The sequence below is a fragment of the Bos mutus genome, chromosome 7 (assembly GCF_027580195.1).
Source record: "Bos mutus isolate GX-2022 chromosome 7, NWIPB_WYAK_1.1, whole genome shotgun sequence".
NCBI classification, from domain to species: domain Eukaryota; kingdom Metazoa; phylum Chordata; class Mammalia; order Artiodactyla; family Bovidae; genus Bos; species Bos mutus.
The window spans coordinates 42577485-42598046 of NC_091623.1; the positions used below are offsets into that span (position 1 = coordinate 42577485).

General features: G+C 39.3%; 2 pseudogenes; both read right to left on the reverse strand.

Moving 5' to 3' along the window:
- Positions 1-4141: 4141 nt before the first annotated feature.
- On the reverse strand, positions 4142-9875 carry LOC106700855 (olfactory receptor 7A5-like; annotated as a pseudogene).
- A 3062-nt stretch (positions 9876-12937) lies between these two features.
- LOC102285294 (olfactory receptor-like protein OLF4) lies at positions 12938-13885 on the reverse strand (annotated as a pseudogene).
- Positions 13886-20562: the final 6677 nt, after the last annotated feature.

Below are 20562 nucleotides of genomic sequence, written 5' to 3' on the forward strand. Positions count from 1 at the left end.
AATCTCAAAAATACACAAGCAACACATGCAGCTCAATTTCAGAAAAATAAACAACCCAATTAAAAAATGGGCCAAAAAAACTAAGCTGACATTTCTCCAAAGAAGACATACAGATGGCTAACAAACACATGAAAAAATGCTCAACATCACTCATCACTCAGTGGGCATACACACTGAGGAAACCAGAATTGAAAGAGACACGTGTACCCCAATGTTCATTGCAGCACTGTTTATAATAGCCAGGACAAGGAAGAAACCTAGATGTCCATCAGCAGATGAATGGATAGGAAAGCTGTGGTACATATACACAATGGAGTATTACTCCGCCATTAAAAAGAATACATTTGAGTTAGTTCTAATGAAGTGGATGAAACTGGAGCCCATTATACAGAGTGAAATAAGCCAGAAAGAAAAACACCAATACAGTATAATAAAGCATATATATGGAATTTAGAAAGATGGTAATGATAACACTGTATGTGAGACAGCAAGAGACACAGATGTATAGAACAGTCTTTTGGACTCTGTGGGAGAGGGTTAGGGTGGGATGAGGTGGGAGAATGGCATTGACATATGTATAATATCATATGTGAAATGAATAGCCAGTCCAGGTTCGATGCATGATACAGGATGCTCGGGGCTGGTGCCGTGGAATGACCCAGAGGGATGGTATGGGGAGGGAGGTGGGAGAGGGGTTCAGGATAGGGAACATGTGTACACCCGTGGCAGATTCATGTTTATGTATGGCAAAACCAATACAATATTGTAAAGTAATTAGCCTCCAATTAAAATAAGTAAATTTAAATTAAAAAAAAAATTTCTTTAAACTGTAGCATTCAGGATTTGTCTTGACTAGGTCCCTCGGGTCTTTATGGCTTTGATTTGGGGCAGGGACAGAACCACTGAAATCTCCAAACATTACTATTATCCTCTTCAAAAAGTGGGATGACTTTGCTACTTTAGAATAAAACCTTGGTCAATATATTCCTTGGATGCATGGTAGTTTCTCCAAGTCAATTATAAATTTCCCTGTTATATCAGAAGTTAAGAGTTATCCTTTAATTCCTCACTACTAAATGTTTGTACTGATAAGAGAGATATTTATATGTTGATATATACCATGAACTATCTTAACGTACTATATGTATGTGTGTGTGTGTGTGTGTGTGTGTACTTTGCGCAGTCATATCTGAGTCTTTGTGACCCCATGGACTTTAGCCTGCCAGGCTTCCTCTGTCCGTAGGATTTGCCAATCAAGAATACTGGAGCAGGTTGCCTTTCCATTCCCTTGGGATCTTCCCAATGCAGAGGTCAAACTCACATGTTCTGCATTGCAGTCAGATCCACTACGTAGATCAAGCAGTATCTTGTATACATATGTAGTGTGTGTGTGTGTGTGTATATATATATATATATATATATATATATGTAGTGTGTGTGTGGGGGTGTGGGTGTGGGTGTGCCACAACCTGAGATGAGTGGATGCTTGGGAACCTGGCAGTGAATCACAGCAGAGGCTCAGGCATGAAGCAATGTCTAAGCAGGGCCATGGCCCTATTACTAGCGCTTACATGGGCTTCACATCAGAAGCAACCCCAATCACTGACTACAGCCGTGTGCCACAGCCCACATCCCTATCCATACCAGAAGTTCATGCAAGTCCCTACTCCCTGGATTTGCACCCCATACCATAATAAGAACAGCAGCCCTACTGTAGTGACAAAAGAGCTTCAGACCCAAAGATGCTTCTCAGCAGGGGAGGGCCAGCTGTTGGTGGCACTTAGAGAGACGGTGCATCAGAGGCAGTCTGCATCTCAAGCTCTTCCCAGGCCAACAGGTCCATGCCCCACCCCACCAACATGTAGAGTGCCTTACGCTAACACTTCTTGTTCCAGTACTGCTCCCCTCTGGGTCAACCAGCTGGTGTGGGAGTGGGGAAGCACACTCTTAGGGGGAACAAAGTCAGCTCAGACTTGACCCTCAGAGCTTCTGATCTAGCAACTTGGGAGCTGCCTCCCTCTGATTAGGCCAGTATTGGCCACAAATCAAAGATGAAGCCATATCTCATACCTGATTCAAGCCCTAAAAACGCCTAAAAAACAGCTAATGAAAGAGAAACGAATAGTTTACCAGATTTGGAATCAATGCATTAGTAAAGATGATATAAAACTCCATTTTCTCAAGGTAAAATGATTCAAGGAAACTTCCAAAAGAAGTTTTATTTCCAGTATTCACCCTGTGCATTTTGTTAATAAGTGGAAGACCATAAAATATTTAATTCTCTGAAAAAAGGACTGATGAAACAGTGATCATTTCAACAGGGAACTATAAATAAAAACTAGTTAGAACTGAACACTACAATAAAGGAAATGACCAACAACTAGAAGTAATTAATAGTATACCAGGTAATACAGAAGAATGCATAGGCTAACTGAAATATAGAATAATGGAAATGACTCAGTCAGAAAAGAAAAAAAAAATTAAAAATGAGAATATTTTGAGGGATGTTTGACTACATTAAGAACACCAACACTGGCATAACTGGAGTGTCCAGGAAGGAAAAGACAGAAGGAGAGATAGTCAAAAGGTATTTGAAAAAATTATGGCTGAAAACCTTCTCAAAGATGAATAAAAAACCAGAATCAGTCACCAGAAGATAAACGTGTCCCCCCAAAATGATAGCAACAAGAACCACACCAAGATCCATCCATGAAAACTGCAATAGTAAAGATATGGGTTTCTAAAGGAAGCAAAAGAAAAGAAGCATTATATACAAAGGTGCCCTATAAGTCTATCAAATGATTTCCTTTTTTTTTTTTTTTTAGAAACATTACATGTCAGATGGGAGAAATCTGATATATTTAAAATGATGAGTAGGAAAAACCTGCAAACTAGGGCATACTACCCAGCAAGACTATCATTTAGAATAGAAGGAGAGATAAGGAGCTTTTCAGACAAGCAAAAACTGTAACAATCTATCAATTCTAGGCTTACTCAACAAGGAATGATGTAGAATCTTCTCTAAGAAGGAAAGAAAAAAGCATAACAAGTGGGAAGAAACTATACAAAAAGCAAAATCCCACTAGTAAAGGCAAATATGTAGAAAGGCTGAGAATCAAATCACTTAAGCTAGAATGAAAATTTAACAGACAAAAAGAATTTCTAATAAGCTACAATAAGAATTAAAGGGATAAATAGTGAGGTGTTAAATATGACAACAAACACAAATGTAGCTCAGAAAGTGAAAATGTAGTGACTATTTGAAAGTGCAGGAACTTAAAAGACAGCCTGTTTTAAAAAGAAAATACACACAAAAATGTAATTATCTTGCTTTGATAGCATTGCAGATACAAAGCCTTTTTTTTTTTTCTTCTGAACATTAGGCTGTCTTTGAAAAAATATCTCTACAAAATAAAATAAATTTTGCTTCTAAAAAAAGAATACAGCTATAAGTCATCATATAAAAACCCATTGTTTAACATACATTAAAAAAAAAACTACACTAGATACACAAAAACTAGAGAGAAAGGAAAACAAGCATTATTACTTTGCTGTCTAATTGCTCAGTCGTGTCTGACTTGTTGCTACCTCATGGACTGCAGCACACTAGGCTTCCCTGTCCTTCAACATCTCCCGGAGCTTGCTCAAAGCATACCACTAAATAAAACATCAAACCTAAAGAAACACACAGAAGGAAAAAATAAGAACTACAAGCAAGAAACAAAGAACACACTGGTAATCAGCAATACCTATGGATAATCTCTATTAGTGTCAGCAAACTAAATGTTCTAATAAAAAAACATGATTCTTACAAACTTTTCATAAATCTATGATACCCCATCAAAGAAATGAAATGTCAAATCATTTTTTCTTCAAAGGTATGTAAATTGTGGAGTAGGAAAAAAATAAAAATTTCCTGTGTATAACACTGAGAATAAAGCTTAATAAAGAAAGTGCCAAAATTGTATAAATATGCTGAATCCAAAGATGAAAGGAAAAATGGAAATTCCAGAAAATACATACGAGGAGCAAATTTTATTCCACAATGATCAAAGAATCACAATTTCTGGTTCTGAGGCTTTGAGTTACACAATCCAGGGGACTAGGGTATTTGGTCTTTTAAACTTGGCATAAAGTAGAATCACTTCAGAGCACCTTTTATATCTTTGTTCCTTGGACTGTGGTTCAGCAGGGATGTGACCACAGTCTACATTACAGAGGCAATTGTACTTGAATGTGAGATGTGGGTAGCACCAGAGCTATGGTAAACTCCTAAGGCTGTAAAATAAAATAGGGAGACAACCAAGAGATGGGACACACAGGTAGAAAATACTTTATATTTCCCTTGAGCTGATATGATTTTACATATGCAGGAAACTATCTTAGAGTAAGAGTAAAGGATACCAGCTAAAGGACCAACACCCATAAGGACAGCTGCAAAATACATCAGTATGTTATTAAGAAAGTTGTCAGAACTAGCAAGTTGTACCACCTGACTGAGTTCACAGAAAAAGTGGGGGATTTGCACAACTGTACAGAAGGACAATCGAACACCATTAAGATGTGTATCAAGGAATACAAGGCAATCAACATACAGGATATCAGAACCAGCAGTCCACAGAGCTGGAGGCTCATGATGACCGTATAGTGCAGGGGGTGGCAGATGGCCACATACTGATCATAGGCCATCACACTCAGGAGAATGTCATCTAATCCTGCAAACAGTACACGAAAATACATCTGGGTGATGCAACCTTCATAGGTGATACCTTTTCTTTGTGTCTGGATCTTCCAGAGCATCTTTGGGATGGTGGTGGAAATTAAACAGATGTCTACAAAGGACAGGTTGGAGAGGAAGTCATGGGGGTGTGGGTGTGGGAGTTTGAGCTGACAGTCAAGATGATGATTAGGTTTCCAAGCACATTGACCAGGTATATGGAGAGGAAAAGCCCAAATATGAGAGGCTGTATTTGGCTTCCTTTGACATTCCCAAAAGAAGAAATCCTGAAATCTGTGTATTGTTACTTGGTTCTATGGGGTGTAGTCGACTACCCGGAAAAAGGAAATAATGACAATTTTCACTCCTAGTGGTATAATTCACGTAGCTGAAATACTGCAATTTCTATTTAGCCCTCAAGAAGTTGCTGTAATATTTTATTTTCAGATAAGTTCTCTTTGAGCATATGTGTGTATGTTTAGCAGCTTCAATCTTATCCAACTTTGTGTGACCCCACGGACCGTATGGCTCAGAGAGTAAAGTGTCTGTCTGCAATGCAGGAGACCCGGGTTCAATCCCTGGGTTGGGAAGATCCCCTGGAGAAGGAAATTGCAGCCCACTCTAGTATTCTTGCCTGGAAAATCCCATGGAAGGCGGACCCTGGTAGGCTACTGTCCATGGGGTCGCAAAGAGTTGGACACGACTGAGCAAAGGGAAGAAGGACCATAGCACGCCAGCCTCCACTGTCCATGGGATTTCCCAAGAAAGAGTTCTGGAGTGGGTTGTCTTGCTCTCCTCCAGGGGTTCTTCCCAAACCTGGGATTGAACCCATGTCTCTTAAATGGTTGCTGCATTGAAGGCAGATTTTAAACCGCTGAGTCAAGAAACCCCTTTGAGGGTGTATTTCATTTCATTTCTGACTAGGAATTTTTGTCCCATTCTCATCACATTTGCTAAGAGGTAATATATTCTAGGGTTTTAATGTGAATTCCTTCATTCATTTGAGAAATATTTAGTGCTAATCATGATCCAAGCACATGGAGGAAAGAAATATAAAGTGCTGAAAAGTAAATCTCTCTCAATCCAAGGATAGGGAATGAGGATATTCAAATAAAATATCATAGAATATGTCAGAAAGTGACATAGTCTAAGAAGATAATAAAACCAGATATAAAGGAGAGTGATAGGAGGTGTTGTTTTGTCCTGAGAGTTTAGGAAAGTCCAGCAAACTAGGTGATGTTTGAACAGATTCCTAATGAAAGAGAGACAAGGAGCTAGTGTGATGTCAGAATTTTGTGCCTGGAAGAGGGACCTGACACTGCTAAGAACCTGAGGAAGCTGCTTGTTCCACATGTTCAAGTGCAAACAAGGAAGCCAGTGGGGCAGAGGGATAAGCAGGAGGGGGAGTGATTAGAAATGGTGTCAGGGATGCTGAGGAACAAGGTGGCTTCCCTTCTACAGGTGAACCTTCAGTCCACAGAGAATCCCTCCTTCCATGTGCTTCCTTGAACATTATCAATTTAGCTATAAAACCATACTGTGAATTATATCAGATTGCATTCTTAGTTCCATCTGTTGACTGAATTCTGACCTGTGTATATATGTCATTTAGCATATGAGTCCAGGTGCCTCTGCTTTAAGAACTGTTCTCCCTTTCAAGGCACAAGTGCACACACACACACATACACACACACACACACAAATACACCATGTTCTTCTCGATTGTGTCACTACCATGTTTGGTCAGACAGATTCACACTCTTTACACTGTGAGTGGATACAGCTCAGCTGATCAGGTCAAATTATTATTCTCCAAAAGGATATATAATATTTCCATGAAATTCCAGTTTATAAACTTCTCATGGAACAATAAATGTGGGGTTCATTTTTGGTTTAGCCAATTTCTGCTTGGAATTTAGAGAATAGTTAAAAGGATGAGAGTGAGAGAAACAGAGAGAAATGAAATGGGCCTATGAACATTAAGGGAAAATAATATCCAATATACTAAAATGACCCCTGAGACAATGCAATAATGAGATATCCTTGCTTCATCAACATTCCAACTCCAGTGACATCTCCTTGATGTCTAAAAAAATAATAAAGAAAAATATCTTTTGTCCAGGGACATAAAAAATGATATGACATGGAACATCTTACAGTTTGCATATCCTAATAGGAAAATAAGCAATTGGAATATAAACTACTAATTCAATATCAGAAATAGTCAAAATACAACAGAAATTGGATATGTTGTATGTGAAGCATATGAAGCAGTAGAAGACTTCTTTTCCTTAAGGACTTTCTCTATTTGTTTCGTCCTGTTCATTAAAAAAAAAAAAAAAAAAATCCGTATACTTATTTTGTACTTTTACTGGCAGCATTTTATCCCTCCTGTTCCATCTAACAGGATTTCCCTGGTAGCCAGAAAATAATCTGCCTGTAAATGCAGGAGACATAGGTTTGATCACTGTGTAGAGAAGATCCCCTGGAGAGGGAAATGGCAACCCACTCCAGCATTCTTGCCTGGGAAATTCTATGGACAGAGAAGCTGGGTGGGCTACAGTCCATAGGGTCACAAGAGTTGGAGCAACTTAGAGATTAAACCACCACCATCATTCCTTCTGAGCTTCCACTGTTACCATTTAATTGTCAACATTGACACTTGCATTTTCTTTCTTTTTTTAAATTAAATTTATTTATTTTAATTAGAGGCTAATTACTTTACAATATTGCATTTTTGAGTGAAATGTTCACTTTATTTTTAGACAATAAATAAGTACAATAACATTAGGAAAACCAGAAAAAAACCACAGTGATCTGGCCTCCTGACTTCAAGTACACACTCTTGGCTTCCATACTCTCTGATGCTCTCCTGCAGCATCTGTGGAACTATCAGAATCGCCTGCCTGCAGATTAAGAAAGAAAGCTTTCCCTGTAGAAGTCAAAACTCCTCCCTAAATGATTACTGATGCAGACAGAAATTTTGTCCCCAAATATGAAAACAGAAGTGACTAAATTAAGCATTGGTTTCCAGACAGATGCAGAACTTCAAAAGCAAGAACCAGGTCCTCCCCAGCAAACATGGCAGAGGCTGAGCGACTGCAGCAGAGGAGATTTTTACAGCTTCCTGTGTCAGCTCATTAGGCGTGGTTCCTCCAGTTACTCCAATCTATAACTACATGATTTCATATGGGGACACTTTTCTGGACAGAATGGATTTTTTTCCCCTGCTGACTCTCTGTTCCTAAGACACTGCATTATAAGTTAGGAAAATTCATGTTTTTATTGCTCCTTCCTCTTAATTCTCTTGCTTCCAAAGCCCTAAGGTCGTGCATTGAACCTGGACTGGCAACTCATTTCATATATGATATTATACATGTTTCAATGCCATTCTCCCAAATCATTTCACCCTCTCCCTCTCCCACAGAGTCCAAAAGACTATTCTACACATCAGTGTCTCTTTTGCTGTCTTGTATACAGGGTTATTGTTACCATCTTTCTGAATTCCATATATATGCGTTAGTGTACTGTATTGGTGTTTTTCTTTCTGGCTTACTTCACTCCGTATAATAGGCTCCAGTTTCATCCACCTCATTAACTGATTCAAATGTATTCTTTTTAATGGCTGAGTAATACTCCATTGTGTATATGTACCATAGCTTTCTCATCCATTCATCTGCTGATGGACATCTAGGTTGCTTCCATGTCCTGGCTATTATAAACAGTGCTCTGCTATGAACATTGGGGTACACGTGTCTCTTTCAGTTCTGGTTTCCTTAGTGTGTATGCCCAACAGTGGGATTGCTGGATCATAAGGCAGTTCTTTTTCCAGTTTTTTAAGGAAACTCCACACTGTTCTCCATAGTGGCTGTACTACTTTGCATTCCCACCAACAGTGTAAGAGGGTTCCCTTTTCTCCACATCCTCTCCAGCATTTATTACTTGTAGACTTTTTGGATCGCAGCCATTCTAACTGGCGTGAAATGCTACCTCATAGTGGTTTTGATTTGTATTTCTCTGATAATGAGTGATGTTGAGCATCTTTTCATGTGTTTGTTAGCCATCTGTATGTCTTCTTTGGAGAAATGTCTATTTAGTTCTTTGGCCCATTTTTTGATTGGGTCATTTATTTTTCTGGAATTGAGCTGCAGGAGTTGCTTGTATATTTTTGAGATTAGCTGTTTACCAATTACTTCATTTACTATTATTTCTCCCATTCTGAAGGCTGTCTTTTCACCTCGCTTATAGTTTCCTTTGTTGTGCAGAAGCTTTTAAGTTTAATTATGTTCCATTTATTTATTTTTGCTTTTATTTCCAATATTCTGGGAGGTGGTTCATAGAGGATCCTGCTGTGATTTTATGTCAGAGAGTGTTTTGCCTATGTCCTCCTCCAGGAGTTTTATAGTTTCTGATCTTGTGTTTAGATCTTTAATCCATTTTGAGTTTATTTTTGTGTACTGGATGCTTGGGGCTGGTGCACTGGGAGGACCCAGAGGGATGGTATGGGGAGGGAGGAGGGAGGAGGGTTCAGGATGGGAAACACATGTATACCTGTAGCGGATTCGTTTTGATATATGGCAAAACCAATACAATATTGTAAAGTTAAAAAATAAAATAAAATAAAAAAGCCCTAAGGTTCCCAGCATGTCATCATGTCTCTGAGCACAAGATTTTCTTTAAATTGTAACATTCAGGATTTGTCTTGACTAGGTCCCTTGGGTCTTTAATGCTTTGACTTGGGACAGGGACAGAACCACTGAAATCTCTAAACATTACATTTCTCCTCTTCAACATGGGGATGACTTTGCTACTTTAGAATAAAACCACAGTTAATATACTCTTTGGATGCATGATAGTTTCTCCAAGTCAATTAGAAATTTCCCGTTATACCAGAAGTTAAGAGCTATTCTTTAATCCCTCATTACAAATGTTTGTACTTACATAAAGAGAGATATTTATATGTTGATATGCACCATAAACTATCTTAGCATATTATATGTGTGTGCATGTGTGTGTGCTGTGCTCAGTCACATCTGAGTCTTTGTGACCTCCATGGAATTTTCCAGGCAAGAATACTGGAGTGGGATGCCATTTCCTTCTGGCCTCTAAACAAAGAGGAAACCATATCTCATACCTGACTCAAGCCCAAGCCCTCCATACCTCCTAGAAAGATGATTGCAATCAGTACACCCCAAAGAAAGGCATGAATTGTGATAACATCAGATCTAGCTCTTCCAGTAAAGCCACTGGGCACACATCAACTGTACATGACTGTTCCCACAGAAATACACCAGTCTAAGACAGTGAGAGTTAACTGTGGCAAATAATTTCAGAAAACAGACAAAGGTAAGTAAAATGAAAATACAGAGGAATTTGTCCCAACTTAAATAACAAAATATCATGCCTAAAAAACAGCTACAGAAAGAGAAACAAACAGTTTACCAGATTTGGAATCAATGCATTAGTAAAGATATAAAATTCCATTTTCTCAAGCTAAAATGATTCAAGAAATCTTCCAAAAGAAGTTTTATTTCCAGTATTCACCCTATGCATTTTGTTAATAAGTGGAAGACCATAAAATATTTAATTTTCTGTAAAAATGACTGTTGAATCAGTTATAATTTTAATAGGGAACTATAAAGCTAGCTTGAACTGAACATTACATTAAATGAAATGAACCACTAGAAGTAATTAATAGTTATCCAGGTGATACAGAAGAATGCATAAGCTAGCTGAAATATAGAATCATGGAAATGATTCAGTCAGAAAAGAAAAAAAAAATTAAAAATGAGAATATTTTGAAAGATGTTTGACTACATTAAGAACACCAACACTAGCACAATTGCAGTGTCCAGGAAGGAAAAGACAGATAAAAAGGTAGTCAAAACATATCTGATAAACTTATGTCTGAAAAGTTCCCAAACCTGCATAAAAAAGCAAATTCAGGTACCAGAAGCAAAAAGAGTCCCCCCAAAATGACAGCAATAAAACCTGCACAAAGATACAGCAATTAAAACCACAAAGTTAAAGATATGGTTTTCTAAAGCCAGCAAAATAAAACAGTGTCATGTAAGATGGAAGCACATAAGTCAATCAGCTGATTTCTTTTTTTTTTTTTTTTTTGCAGAAACTTTGTACGATAAAATGGGGAGGCATTATATATTTCTTTTTTTTCTTTTTTTAAATGTAAATTTATTTATTTTAATTCGATGCTAATTACTTTACAATATTGTATTGGTTTTGCCATACATCAACATGAATCCTCAACGGGTGTACACGTGTTCCCCATCCTGAACCCCCCTTCCACCTCCTTCCCTTTACCATCCCTCTGGGTCATCCCAGTGTACCAGCCCTGAGCATCCTGTATCATGCATCAAACCTGGACTGGAGATTCGTTTCACGTATGATATTATACATGTTTCAATGCCATTCTCCCAAATCATTCCACCCTCACCCTCACCTACAGAGTCCAAAAGACTGTTCTATACATCTGTGTCTCTTTTGCTGTTGAGAGGGAAAAACGTGCAAACTAGGGTATTCTACTCAGAAAGAGTAACATTCAGAATTGAAGGAGAGATAAGGAATTTTTCAGCCAATCAAAGACTAATAGAATTTATCAATTCTAAACATACTCTACATGGAATATTATAGGACCTTCTCAAAGAAGGAAAGAAAAAAAAAATAGCAAGTGGGAAGAAACTATAAGAAAGAGAAAATCGTGCTAGCAAAGGCAAACGTGTAGAAGGGTTGAGGATCAAATCACTTAAGCTAGTATGAAAACTTAATAGACAAAATAATTCTAAAATCAAGTATAGCTACAGTAAGAATTAAAGGGATAAATAGGGAGGTATCAAATGTGACTTCAAAGGCACAAAATGTGGGGCAGGGAGTGAAAATGTAGTGCTATTAATATGTGTATGAACTTAAAAGACAACTAATTTTTAAAGGTAGACATCATTGTATGTCATTATATGAAGATCCTTTGTTTATCATACATCAAAAATCTACACAAGGTAAAATCTAGAGAGAAAGGAACACAAGCATATCACTAAATACATCATCAAATCATAAGAAACACAAAAAATAAAAAGAATGACACTACAGAAAACAAGTTAACAAATTGGAAATTAGTAATACCTACCAAAAAACCTCTTTAACTGCCAGTAAATTAAATGATCTCCTGAAGAGCCGACTTAGGACTAAATATTAAAACAACTAAGATAATAGCATCTGGCCCCATTACTGCATGGCAAATAGAAGGGGGAAAGGTGGAAGTCGTGATATATTTCCTCTTCTTGGGCTCCAAAATCACTGTGGATGGTGACTGCAGCCATGGAATCAGAAGATGATGGCTTCTTGGCAGAAAACAGATGGCAAACCTAGACAGTGTGTTGAAAAGCAGAAACATTATTACTCTGCCAACAAAGGTCCTTATAGTCAATGCTATGGTCTTCCCAGTGGTCACGTATGGTTGTGAGAGCTGGACCATAAAGAAAGCAGAATGTGGAATAATTGATGCCTTTGAACTACGCTGCTTGAGAAGACTCCTGAGAGTCCCTTGGACAGCAAGGAGATCAAACCAGTCAGTCTTAAGTAAGATTAACCCTGAATATTCACTAAACTGCCTGATGCTGAAGCTGAAGTTCCAGTATTTTGGTCACCTGATGCAAACAGATGACTCATTGGAAAAGTCCTGCTGCTGGGAAAGATCAGGACAGAAGGAGAAGAGGACATGAGGGGATGAGATGGCTGGATGGCATCACCAATGCAATGAACATGAACTTCGGCAAGCTCTGGGAATGGGTGAGGGACAGGCAGGCCTGCCATGCTGCAATCCGTGGGGTCACAGAGAGGTGGGCACAACAGGGTAACTGAACAACATCAGACTAAATGTTCTCATGAAAAGATATTACACCTAATAAATTATTCATAATTCTATGATATTCCATCAAAGAAATGGAATTTCCAAATATTTTTGATTCAAAGTTTGGAATATGGTGGGTAGGAAAAAACAAAAACTCTCTATATACAGACAGTCTATATATAGACTGAGAATAAAGCTTAAAAAGAGAGATTCCTAAAATTCTATAAAGATGCTGAATTCAAAAAAGGAAAGAAAAATGGAAATCCCAGGAAATAAGTGCAAGGAGCAAATTTTATTTCACAATGAACAAAGAACAATTTCTGGTTTTGATACTTTGAGTTATGTAATCCAGAGCACTAGTACAATTGGTCTTTTATACTTGGCATCAAATACAATCTCTTTAGACCCTCTTTTATATCTTGGTTTCTCAGACTGTAGATGAAAGGATTCAGCATGGGTGTGACCACAGTGTACATCACTGAGGCAACTGTACTTGAATGTGGGGTGTGGGAAGCAGCAGAGCTAAGGTAAACTCCTAAGGTTGTAAAATAAAATAGGAAGACAACTGCAAGGTGGGACACACAGGTGGAAAATGCTTTATACTTCCCCTGAGCTGATGTGATTTTACATATGCAAGAAACTATTTTAGAATATGAGTAAAGGATACCAGCCAAAGGACCAGCACCGATCAGGACAGCTGAAAAATACATCACTATGTTATTAAGAAAGTTGTCAGAACTAGCAAGTTTTACCACCTGACTGAGTTCACAGAAAAAGTGGGGGGTTTGTACAACTGGACAGAAGGACAATCACAACACCATTAAGCTGTGTACCAAGGAATACAAGGCAATCTGCACCCAGGATATCAGAACCAGCAGTCCACAGAGCCAAGGGCTCCTGATGACCATGTAGTGCAGGGGGTGGCAGATGGCCACATACCAATCATAGGCCACCACTGTCAGAAGAATGTCATCTAATCCTGCAAACAGCATGTAAAAATACATCTGGGTGATGCAGCCTTCATAGGTGATACCTTTGCTCTCTGTCTGGATGTTCCATAGCATCTTTGGGATGGTGGTGGAGGTGAAACAGATGTCTACAAAGGACAGGTTGGAGAGGAAGAAGTACATGGGGGTGTGGAGGTGGGAGTCTGAGCTGACGGCCAACATGATGAACAGGTTTCCAAACACAGTGATTAGGTACATGGAGAGGAAGAGCCCAAATATGAGAGGATGCAGTTCTTATTCTTCTGAAAGTCCCAGAAGAAGAAATTCTGAAATTCGTATATTATTCTCTGATTCCATGGGGTGGAGGTGACTACCAGGAAAAGGAAAACCACATGACTAGTTTGCACACAAACTGGCATAATTCACATAGCTGAAATACTGCAATTTCTATTTAGCCCTCAAGTAATTGATCTTAATACCTTATTCATAGAAAAGTTCTCTTCCAAAGTATGTTCCATTTCATCCCTGACAAAGATTTTTTGTCCCATTCTCATCACATTGGCAAAGGGCTCATATATTTTAGAGTTCTAATAAGGTATTTCTTCATTTATTTGAGAAATACGTATTTAGTGCTGACCCAGTAGAAAGTGATGAAAAATAAATCTCTCCTAACCAAGGATGGTGAATGAGGATATTCAAATACAACATGATAGAATATGTCAGAATGTCACAGATGCTAGGAAGAAAACAAAACCAGGTATAAAGGAGAGAGTGGTAGGAGGTGTTATTTTGTCCTGAGTGTTCAGAGAAACTTCAAACTAGGTGATGTTTGAAGACTCCTGAAGAGAGAGAGAAGAAGCCTTTGTGATGTCAGAAGAAGTGTGTGCCTGGCAGAGGGAGCTGCCACTGCTAAGAACCTGACAAAGATGCTTGTTCCACATGTTCAAGTGCAAACAGGGAATCCAGTGGGGTGAAGGAATAAGTAGGAGGGGAGTGATTAGAGATGTTGTCAGGATGCTGAGGAGCAAGGTGGCCTCCCTGCTACAGCTGAATCTTCAGCACATAGAGAATCCCTCCTTCCATGTGGTTCCTTGTACTTTATGAATTTAGTTTAAAACCATCCTGTGAATTATGTCAGTTTCCCTACTTCGTTCCATCTATTGAACAACTTCTGACCTCTGTATTATAAGTCATCTTAACATATGAGTACAGATACCTCTGCTTTAAGCACTGGTCTCTCTTAACAAGGCACAGGCAAACACACACACACACGATGTTTCTGGCTTGTGTTACTATCATAAACTGGTCACCCAGATCCACCCTGATTAGGCAATGAATAGTTAACACATCGAGTTTGTCAGATCAAATTATTATTCTCCAAAGAATGTATCACTTTTACTCAGAAGTTCCAAGATTTTTTTAATTTATGTGTTTTTTAATTGAAGCATAATAGCTTTACAGAATTTTGTTGTTTTCTGTCAAACCTCAACATGAATCAACCATATGCATACATATATCCCCTCCCTTCTGAACCTCCCTCTTATCTCCCTACACATCCCACCCCAATTTCCAGTTTATAAGCTTCTTATAGAACAATAAATTTGGGGATCAACGTTGGTAAGGCAAATTTCTTCTCGGTATTTAGAGAAGAATGAAAAGCATGAGAGAGAAATAAAAAAGAGAAATGAAATGGACATAGGCAAATTAAGAGGGAAAATACGCAATAAACTCAAATGACCCCTGAGACAATGCATCAAAGAAAAGTTTCCTTGCTTCATCAATATTCCAATTCCAGTGGCATCTCCTTGATGCCCAAAAAATAATAATAAAGAAAAATATATTTTCCAAGGACATAAACAGGGATATATTCATGATGTGATATATCTTACAGTTTAAATATCCCAAGAGAATAAGCAAATGGAACATACACTACCAATTCAAAATCAAAAATAAATGAAAAACAACAAAAGTTTGATATATTTTCTATGAAGAAGCAGAATACTTCTTTTTCTTGAGTTTTCCTATTTGCTTACTTCAGTTCATAAATAAGATTATTAGACTTATTGTCTACTTTTACTGGAAGCCTTTTATGCCTCCCATTCCTTCTAATGGGGCTTCCTTGGTGGCTCATTAGTAAAAAATCCATCTGCAATCCAGGAGGCCAAGTTTCAATCCCTTGGTCAGGAAGATTCCCTGGAGAAGGAAATTGCAACCCACTCCAGGATTCTGGCCTGGGAAATTCCATGGGCAGAGGAGACGGGTGGGCTACAGCCCATGGGGTCGCAAAAGGATCATATACAACTTAGCAGCTAAACCACCACCATCATTCCTTCTAACTGAACTTCTTTTATTACCATTTGTCAACACTGATGAGTGAAGGGTTCACTTTATTTTTAGACCTAAATAGATACACTAATATCAGGAAAGCCAGATAATAACCACAGTGACCTCTGGCCTCTGGACTGTGCTAGATTGGTCGTCAGGTGACCTCGGGTACATGCTCCCGGCTTCTGTCCTCTCTGACCCTCTCCTGAAATGTGTGTGGAGCTCTCACCTGCCTGCAGATTGAGAGAGAAGGCTTTCCCTGTAGAAGTCCAAGTTCCTTTCTAAATGATTAATGATGCAGACAGAATTTTTGTACCTAAACAAGACAACAGGAAGGGATAAAATCAAGCATTGGCTCCCAGACAGATTCAGAAATCTAAATTAAGAACTAGGTCCTCATCAACCAAAGTGGCACAGGCTGAGGGGCTGCAGCAAAGGAGATATTTCCAGATTCTTGTGTCAGCTCACAGGGTTTCTCTGGAGGCTCAGTGATAAAGAATCCACCTGCAATGCAGGAGTCACAGGAGATGGGGGCTTGATCCCTGGGTCAGGAAAATCCCCTGGAGGACTGCATGGCAACCCACTCCAGTGTTCTTGTGTGGAGAATCCCACGGACAGAGTTGCCTAGAGGGCTACAGTCCGTGGGGTCTCAAAGAATTGGACAGGACTGAAGGGACATAGCAAGCATGCACACACGTCAGCTAATTGGGTATATTTTCCTTTTGTTACTCCAGCCTCCAAGTACATGATTTCCCTTGGGGACACTGGGCTGGACACAATGCAATTATTTTTCTGTTGATTCTCTGTTGCTAGGTGATTGCATTATAAGTTGGGTGATTCAGTTTTTATCATTCCTTGCCCTTTAATTCTCCTGCTTTCAAAGCACTAAGGCTTCCAGAACCTCATCACACCCCTGAGATCTAAATCTTTTTTAAACCATAACACTGAGGATTTGTCTTGATGAGGTCCCTTGGGTCTCCAAAGCTTTGATTTGTGGTAGAGGAAAACAATAACAACAAAATAAACTACTGAAATCTTTAAAACTACTATTTCCCTCTTCAGAACTGTGGATAACATTGCTCCTTCAGTATAAAATTGTGGGTATTATACTGCCTGGATTCATGCTAGTTTTTCCAAGCCAATTACAAGTTTCTCAGATATATCAGAAGTCAACAGCTGCCCTTTAGTCTCTCATTATAAAATGTTTATACTATAAGAAAAATATTTATATCATATCAACATATGAAATACCATATGTTGATATGATAAGTGAAAATCGCTCAGTCGTGTCTGACTCTTTGCCCCACATGGACTATACAGTCATGAAATCTGCAAGCAAGAGTCCTGGATTGGGTAGCCATTCCCTTTCAGGAATCTTCCCAACCCAGGGATCAAACACAGGTCTCCCACATTCCAGGCAGATTATTTACCGACTGAGCCACAAGGGAAGCCCAGGAATACTGGACTGGGTAGCCTATCCCTTATCTGATGGATCTTCCAGACACAGGAATTGAACCAGGATCTCCTGTGTTGCAGGTGGATTCTTTACTAACTGAGTTATCAGAGAAGCTTGATATGATATTAATATGACCATAAACCAGGCTTCCCAGGTAGCTCAGTGGTAAAGAATATGCCTGCCAAAGCAGGAGACATTAGAGATGCAAGTTTGATCCCTGGGTTGGGAAGATTCCCTGGAGGAGGAAATAGCAACCCACTCCAGTATTCTTCCTGGAGTATCCCATGGACGGAAGAGCCTGGTAGGCTACAGTTCATGCGGTCACATGTAGTTCGACACAACTGAGTGACTAATACATGGCCATTAAACTATCTTAGCATGGTATCAGTTCAGTTCAGTTCAATCGCTAAGTCATGTCCGACTCTTTGCGACCCCATGAATCGCAGCATGCCAGGCCTCCCTGTCCATCACCAACTCCCGGAGTTCACCCAGACTCAACATCCATCGAGTCAGTGATGCCATCCAGCCATCTCATCCTCTGGCATCCCCTTCTCCTCCTTCCCCCAATCCCTCCCAGCATCAGAGTCTTTTCCAATGAGTCAACTCTTCGCATGACGTGGCCAAAGTACTGGAGTTTCAGCTTTAGCATCATTCCTTCCAAAGAAATCCCAGGCTGATCTCCTTCAGAATGGACTGGTTGGATCTCCTTGCAGTTCAAGGGGCTCTCAAGAGTCTTCTCCAACACCACAGTTCAAAGGCAGGTATAGTGATTGTCAAATTTAATTTTTTAAATAATGTGTTTTTTGAGGTAGCACTTTTATGAACTCCATTCTATGTTGTCAGATTGGAACTCAGAAGGATTTAATGTTCTAAATAAAACTACAAACCAAGTAAGGGCTGGAGTCTGGATTGAGGTCTCTTAGTTCTGGAACTCTGTCACAGTGATTCTCAACCAGACATGATTTTCACACTGGAGATACTTGGAAATATCTGAAGGGATGCTACTAATCTCCTATAAACCACAGAACAGCATCCAATACAAATAATTCTCCTGTCCAAGGCAGCGTAAGAATATGAGAAATCCTATTTCAGACAAGAATATCTATAAATTCACTGTTCATACAATTTGTTCATACAAATCACCAAGGTCTGTGGTTCAAATGCTTATTCAGATTCCTCAGGTCTCTAGTGGTCCAAGGACTGTGTTTCTGATCATTTAAGCCAGAATATCAGATTCCAGTTCAAATTCTTTACACCCTGAAAAGAAGGGAACTTCTTTAACACTACCACTGGTGGTACTTTGATACTTGCCACTCCTAATAATCTTTTCAGAGTCCTGTGTATGTCTTCATATATTAGACTATAGATGAAGGGGCTTAGGACAGGTGTGATCACAGTGTACATCACCGAGGTGATTGCACTTGACTTTAAGCAGAAGGGCATGAGTAGTCACAGGGCTGAGGTACAGTCAAAGCCTGTCCAGTAAAACAAGGATACAAGTGAGAGGTGATATGCACAGGTAGAAAGCATTTTGTACTTCCCCCAAGCTGATGGTATTCCAGATAGAGAGGAAACTATCTTAGAGTAAAGGATCCCAGGTAAGACATTTGTTGTTCAGTCACTCAGTTGTATCTGACTCTTTGTGACCGCATGGACTGCAGCATGCCAGGCTTCCCTGTCCCTCACCATGTCCTGGAGCTTGCTCAAACTCATGTCCATTGAGTCCATGATGCCATCCAACCATCTCATCCTCTTTTGTCCCCTTCTCCTCCTGCCTTCAATCTTTCCCAGAATCAGGGTCTTTTTAACAAGTCAGCTCTTCACATCAAGTGGCCAAAATATTGGAGCTTGAGCTTGAGCATCAGTACTTCCAGTGAATATTCAGGAGTGGTTTGCTTTAGGATTGACTCGTTTGATCTTGCAGTCCAAGGGACTCTCAAGAGTCTTCTCCAACACCACAGTTCAGAAGTATCAATTCTTCGGTGCACAGACTTCTTTATGGTCCAACTCTCACATCCATACATGACTATTGGAAAAATCATAGCTTTGACTATACGGACTTTTTTCGGCAAAGTCCCTGCTTTATAATACACTGTCAAGGTTTGTCAAAGCTTTTCTTCCAAAGAGCAAGTGTCTTTTAATTTCATGACTGCAGTCACCATCTGCAGTAATTTTGAAGCCTAAGAAAATAAAGTCTCTGACTGGTTCTTGTTTCCCCATCTCTTTCCCTTGAAGTGATGGGACCAGATGCCATGATCTTAGTTTTTTGAATGTTGAGTTTTATGAGTGCTTTTTCACTGTCCTCTTTCACTGTCATCAAGAGGCTCTTTAGTTCCTCTTCACTTTCTGCCATAAGGGTGGTGTCATCTGCATATCTGAGGTTATTGCTATTTCTCCTGGCAATCTTGATTCCAGCTTGTGCTTCATCCAACCCAGCATTTCTCATGATGTACTCCACATATAAGTTAAATAAGCAGAGTGACAATATACAGCTTTGACATACTCCTTTCCCTATTTGGAACCAGTCCATTACCAACCTGGAATATAACAGTTTCAAATTACATCATCATGTCATTACGAAAGGTGTCACAATTGACTAGTTGGACACCTTATTTGCTTTTGCAGGAAAAGTACAGAATTCCAAGAAGGTACAGAATGACAGTTGCAACACTGTTAATCTTTATAACAAACAATGCATGGCACTCATGAACCAAACACCAGAACCAGCAAACCACAAAGTGTATGTGGGTGGGGCAGGGTTCATGGCGACAGGATAGTGCAGAATTTGATAGATGGCCATGAAGTGGTCATAGGTCTTTGTGGTCAGTACAATGCTGCCCAAATCTACAAAGAGTAGGTAAAAGTATATTCATAGGTTACAGCTTTGCCTTCTTTGGGATGGTGGAGAATATGAAACATATCTTAAAAGAACAGAATGGAAAATAATTACATGGGTATGTGGAGCATCACTACGAACAAAGTTAGCGGAGGTGATGGAATTCCAGTTGAGCTACTTCAAATCCTGAAAGGTGATGTTGTGAAAGTGCTGCACTCAATATGTCAGCAAATTTGGAGAACTCAGCATTGGCCACAGGACTGGAAAAGGTCAGTTTTCATTCCAATCCCAAAGAAAGGCAATGCCAAAGAGTGCTCAAACTACCGCACAATTGCATGCATCTCACACGCTAGTAAAATAATGCTCAAAATTCTCTAAGCCAGGCTTCAGCAATATGTGAACCGTGAACTTCCTGAT